Consider the following 6,820-nt stretch of genomic DNA (forward strand, 5'->3'; position numbering starts at 1 on the left):
AGAGAAAGATGTTCCCAATGGAGAGATACACAAAGGCAAAGGTAAGAATAAGGGAAAGCACAATGTGGTGCAGGAATTGGTGAGTTCATCCACTTCGGTTGATGTACTAGTTTAAAGAGGCTAAGTTATGTGTAGTAACAGATTAACTTCAAAATCCCAGTAGCATAACAAACCAACACACATCAAATGTTTATTTTTTGCTCACACGCTAGATCAATGAAGTGTCAGATTCCACCACTTTGTAGCTACAGGATCTGAAATGTGCAACTTTCCTTGTTGCTTCAGGAAAAGAATAAAGAAGCATGGAGAACTCATGCCTGTTCTTCTAGGCTCAGGCACAGAAATGACATACGTTCTTTCTGCTAACAGCCAGTTAACCAGAACTAGCTGTATGGCCTGCTCAATGGCAAGAAGCTGCATAAAGTGGAAGAAAAGAGATTATTTGGTGAGCATTGTTATCTCTTTCATGGCTGGGCTATGAAACATATACAATGGAAAGTAAAAGATAAAATGGAAAATGTCAGCTACTTCTAGCAGTGACTTTCAGGATGTGGAATTTACACTAACCCTAGGAACTGGGGTGACATTGAATGAACAAGATTAGGAAGATGATCTGATTGGGTTTGGTGATAATCTAGCTGTTAACCGGAAGGTCTGAAGGTGGTTTCCTGGATAAATTGTGAGAGAAGAGGGAGATTGGTGTGGTGCCTATCTCAGGGAAAGAGAGAGAGAGAAAAATTTAAAGTCTAAACATACCATGGTCATGACAATGGAAAACAGAGGGCATATGTGAGAAAATGATGAAAGTAAAAGTCTGTTAGATTTGGCCATTCATTCAACATGGGACATGAGGAGTAGAGAGTACAGAAAGGAGAAATCCAGGGACTTTAGTCATAGTGGTATCATTGTGCAGGTAGTCCACAGAAGAAGCCACTCTGGAGACTTCATACCTAGAATATAAATACCTATGATATAAAGTTATCATTATAAAAAATAAAGTATGGAGCTGGAGTACAGCAACTACAGCAGAAGCCAAAGATGTGAGTCAGATTTAGTGTGTCTTGAAATCCATTCAAAAATTGTCTAATAAATGGCCAGGTGTGGTGGCTCACACCTGTAATCCCAGCACTTTGGGAGGCTGAGGTGGGCAGATCACGAGGTCAGGAGATTGAGACCCTCCTGGCTAACACAGTGAAATCCCATCTCTATTACAAATACAAAAAAAAAAAAATTAGCCAGGCGTGGTGGCGGGCACTTGTCGTCCTAGCTATTTGGGAGGATGAGGCAGGAGAATGACGTGAACCCAGGAAGCGGAGCTTGCAGTGAGCCAAGATCGCACCACTGCACTCCAGCCTGGGTGACAGAGCAAAACTCCGTCTCAAAAAAAAAAAAAAAAAAAAAAAAAAAAAAAAAAAAAAAAAAAGAACAGTCTAATAAGCCACTCTATTTCTTCACCAATGTAATGATCATGCCAAACATCACTAAAAAGATAACATGCATTTTGTACATCAGCAACCATGGTACTTTTCAGAAAATTCAGTGTGTCTCACCATCCATAAATAATTACTATTAATGATTAGACAATATTCTTTCAAAGTTTCCATTTGTAGCATAGGAAAATCAGAGTGCCTGTGTTCTACCTTTCATTCTAACTAGGTGTCAGAACTCAGAAAAATTATTCCCTGACTCTGCATTTCAATTTCCTCTTGTGATCTGTGTTGTTTGCTAAACAGTTGACTATTTTATGATCTCTCCTTTATGAGCTGATTCTTTCGTGAGCCCCTGGTCATTCTCTGTAAATTTTAGTTGCCCTTACCAATGCTGCATATGCTTTATGTTTTTCTCTTTAGTCCTTATTGTATGCTATATACTTTCCATTTTGTATCTATTTTTAGTCAGTCTCTTCCACTAGAATATAAAGTCCATGGCAATGAAAATACATTTTTGTATATAAATGCTCAGTACCTAGAGAGCTCTAGAAATGTTAGTAATAATAAGAAGAATATCATTACCATCAAAAGGGCTTGTCATTGGACTTGGCAGCAATTTGAATACAGGAACTGCTTGCTTCTTGAACTCAAAGTGTGTATCTCTGACCATATTTCAACATTTTTAATATCTATATAATATTCCACTGTAGCTGTTCTTTAAATTTATACTGCCATTTCCTAATTCTTTCATATTTGCATTATCTTGTCACTATGCTCCCATACTATAACAAATATTTCTGCACATATAATTTTGCATTTTTCTCACATTATTATATTCCTAAAAGAAGAATTTGTGGGTAAAAGTATGACAACTTTTGTAATTAAATTGATTTTTTGGCAAATTGTCTCTTAGGAGGGCATTATCAATTTACATTTTCCATAAATGAAAATAGCTTTCAAGGGATGAGTAAGACCATGGCCTCTTAGTAGCCTCTAGGTCCAAATCTTAGCTCAACCTTATCTGATTGAAGGCACTGGGCAAGTTCTTGAACTCTTCTTAGTATCCACAACTGAAAAATAGGTAAAATATCAAATTTTATTGTTGTTCTGAAAATTAAATGTCAAAATATGCATAAAATGTAAAATGGGATCTGACACATAGGACTTAGTAAATAAAATTCACCCATTATTGTTTCAGTATATGAAATTGTCTTTTCACCATACCTTTATTAACACAATATATTTTTCTTTTATAATCTCAGAGTCTTAATATGATTTTGTTAATTAAATTACCATTTATTTAATCACTAGTGACAATGAATATTATCTCATGACTATTATAAGATTTACTTAAATATTAAGGAAACTAATTCTTCATATATCTCATATACATATTAATGAATACAAATTAATATTAAGACAATTCCTTATATGTATTATAAAAGCATTTCCAGACTATGACTTGCCTTTTCATTGTATCTGTAAGTTTATTTGTCTTACCAAATTAAAATGTTTACAGTGCTCACTATGGCAGCACATATATTAAAATTGGAACAATACAAAGAAGACTAACATGGCCCTGCACAAGGATGACATGCAAATTCGTGAAGCATTCCATATTTTTCAAGATGACCGAATACGAAACAGCTCCAGTCTGCAGCTCCCAGTGTGATTGACACAGAAAATGGGTGATTTTGCATTTCCAGCTGAGGTACCTGGTTCATCTCATTTGGACTGGTTGGACAGTGGGTGCAGCCCATGGAGGGCAAGCCAAAGCAGGGTGGAGCATCGCCTCACCTGAGAAGTGCAAGGGGTTGGGGGATGTCCCTTTCCTAGCCAAGGGAAGCCATGACAGACTGCAGCAGAAAAATCAGGACACTGCCACCCAAATACTGTGCTTTTGCAATGGTCTTAGCAAATGGCACACCAGGATATAATATCCCTCATCTGGCTAAACAAATCCCATGCCAACAGAGCCTTGCTCTCTGCTAGCGCAGCAGTCCAAGATCCAGCTGCGAGGTGGTAGCCTGGCTGGGAGAGGGACATCCGCCATTGCTGAGACTTGAGTAGGTAAACAAAGCAGCCCAGAAGCTCAAACTGGGTGGAGCCCACCTCAGTTCAATGAGGCCTGCCTGCCTCTGTAGACTCCACCTCTGGGGGCAGGACATAGCTGAACAAAAGGCAGCAGAAACTTCTGCAGACTTAAGCGTCCCTGTCTGACAGCTCTGAAGAGACCAGCAGTTTTCCCAGCATGGTGTTTGAGCTCTGAGAATAGACAGACTGCCTCCTCAAATGGGTCCCTGATCGCTATGTAGCCTAACTGGGAGACATCTCTCAGTAGGGGCCAACTGACACATCATACAACCAGGTGCCCCTCTGAGATGAAGCTTCCAGAGGAAGGATCAGGCAGCAATATCTGCTGTTCTCCAGTCTCTGCTGGTGATACCCAAGCAAACAGGTCTGGTGTGAATACCTACAGCAAACTCCAATGGACCTGCAGCTGAGGGACCTGACTGTTAGAAGGAAAACTAACAAGCAGAAAGGAATAGCATCAACATCAACAAAAAGGACATCCAAACCAAAACCCCATCTGTTGGTCACCAACATCAAAGACCAAAGGGAGATAAAACCACAAAGATGGGGAGAAACCAGAGCAGAAAACCTGAAAATTCTAAAACCCAGAGAGCCTCTTCTCCTCCAAAGGACTGCAGCTCCTCACCAGCAATGGAACAAAGCTGGACAGAGAATAACTTTGACAAGTTTACAGAAGTAGGCTTCAGAAGGTCGATAATAACAAACTTCTCTGAACTAAAGGAAGATGTTTGAACCCATCGCAAACAAGCTAAAAACCTTGAAAAAAGATTAGCAGAATGGCTAGCCAGAATAAACAGTGTAGAGAAGACCTTAAATGACCTGATGGAGCTGAAAACCATGGCACGAGAACTACATGAGGCATGCACAGGCTTCAGTAGCCAATTTGATCAAGTGGAAGAAAGGGTATCAGTGATTGAAGATCAAATTAATAAAATAAAGCAAGGAGACAAGATTAGAGAAAAAAAAGTAAAATGAAATGGACAAAGTCTCCAAGAAATATGGGACTACGTGAAAAGACCAAATCTATGTTTAACTGGTATACCTGAAAGTGACGGGAAGAATGGAACCAAGCTGGAAAACACTCTTAAGGATAATATCCAGGAGAACTTCCCCAACCTAGCAAGGAAGGCCAACATTCAAATTCAGGAAATACAGGGACCACAACAATGATACTCCTTGAGTACAGCAACCCCAGGATACATAATTGTCAGATTCACCAAGGTTGAACAAAAGGAAAAAATGTCAAGGGCAGCCAGAGAGAAAGGTCAAGTTACCCACAGATGGAAGCCCATCAAACTAACAGCAGATCTCTCGGCAGAAACTCTACAAGCCAGAATAGAGTGGGGGCGAATATTCAACATTCTTAAGAAAAGAATTTTCAACATAGAATTTCATACCCAGTCAAACTAAGCTTCATAAGTGAAGGAGAAATAAAATCCTTTACAGAAAAGCAAATGCTGAGAGATTTTGTCACCACCAAGCCTGCCTTACAAGAGCTCCTGAAGGAAACACTAAACCTGGAAAGGAACAACCGGTACCAGCCACTGCAAAAACATGCCAAATTGTAAAGACCATTGATGCCAGGAAGAAACGGCACCAACTAATGAGCAAAATAACCAGCTAACTTCATACTGACAGGATCAAATTCACACATAACAATATTAACCTTAAATGTAAATGGGCTAAATGCCCCATTTAAAAGGCACAAAGTGGAAAATTGAATAGAGTCAAGACCCATTAGTGTGCTGTATTCAGAAGACCCATCTCACATGCAGAGACACACACAGGCTCAAAATAAAGGGATGGAGGAAGATCTACCAAGGAAATAGAAAGTAAAAAATAAAAAGCAGGGGTTGCAATCCTAGTCTCTGGTGAAACAGACTTTAAAATAACAAAGGTCAAAAGAGGCAAGGGCATTACATCATGGTAAAGGGATCAATTCAACCAGAAGAGCGAAATGAATATGCAGCCAATACAGGAGCACTCAGATTCATAAAGCAAGTCCAGAGAGACCTACAAAGAGACTTTGACTCCCACACAATAATAATGGGATACATTAACACCCCGCTGTGAATATTAGATCAATGAGACAGAAGATTAATAAGGATATGCAGAACTTGAACTCAGATCTGCACCAAGCCGACCTAATAGACATCTACAGAACTCTCCACCCCAAATCAACAGAATATACATTCTCAGCAGCACATCACACTTATTCCAAAATGGACCACATAGTTGGAAGTAAAGCACTCCTCAGCAAATGTAAAAGAACAGAAATCACAGCAAACTCTCTCAGACCACAGTGCAATCAAATTAGAACTAAGGACTAAGAAACTCCCTCAAAACTGCACAACTATATGGAAACTGAACAGCCAGCTCCTGAATGACTACTGGGTAAATAACAAATGAAGGCAGAAATAAAGATGTTCTTTGAAACCAGTGAGAACAAAGACATAACATAACGGAATCTCTGGGACACATTTAAAGCATTGTGTAGAGGGAAATTTATAGCACTAAATGCCCACAAGAGAAAGCAGGAAAGATCTAAAACTGACACCCTCACATCACAATTAAAAGAACTAGAGAAGCTAGAGCAAACACATTCAAAAGCTAGCAGAAGGCAAGAAATAACTAAGATCAGAGCAGAACTAAAGGAGATAGAGACACAAAAACCCTTCAAAAAATCCATGAATCCAGGAGCTGGTTTTTGAAAAGATCAACAAAATTGAAAGACTGCTAGCAAGACTAACAAAGAAGAAAAGAGAGAAGAATCAAATCGACGCAATAAAAAAATGATGAAGGGGATATCACCACCAGTCCCACAGAAATACAAACAACCATCAGAGAATATTTGTGTAAAGGTGTTTATGTTAAACTGGAAAATCTAGAAGAAATGGATAAATTCCTCGACCCACACCCTGCCACCCCAAGTCTAAACCAGGAAGAAGTTCAATCCCTGAATAGACCAATAACAGACTGTGACATTGAGACAATAATTAATAGCAGACCAACCAAAAAAAGTCCAGGACCAGATGGATTCACAGCCAAATTTTACCAAAGGTAGAAACAAGAGCTGATGCCATTTCTTCTGAAACTATTCCAATCAATAGAAAAAGAGGAAATCCTCCCTACCTCATTTTATGAGGCCAGCATCATCCTCATACCTGATGAACATTAATGTGAAAATCCTCAGTAAAATACTGGCAAACCAAATCCAGCCACACATCAAAAAGCATATCCACCACAATCAAGTTGGCTTCATCCCTGGGATGCAAGGCTGGCTCAACATATGCAAA

At 39.2% G+C, this 6,820-nt stretch overlaps 1 non-coding gene across 1 annotated transcript; it reads left to right on the forward strand.

Moving 5' to 3' along the window:
• The first annotated feature begins 2,948 nt into the window (after window positions 1-2,948).
• LOC115894504 lies at window positions 2,949-3,054 on the forward strand. Its single transcript, XR_004054609.1, has one exon. It is a non-coding gene; the product is annotated as a U6 spliceosomal RNA (small nuclear RNA).
• Window positions 3,055-6,820: the final 3,766 nt, after the last annotated feature.

Source organism: Rhinopithecus roxellana, chromosome 17 (assembly GCF_007565055.1).
Source record: "Rhinopithecus roxellana isolate Shanxi Qingling chromosome 17, ASM756505v1, whole genome shotgun sequence".
NCBI classification, from domain to species: Eukaryota; Metazoa; Chordata; class Mammalia; order Primates; family Cercopithecidae; genus Rhinopithecus; species Rhinopithecus roxellana.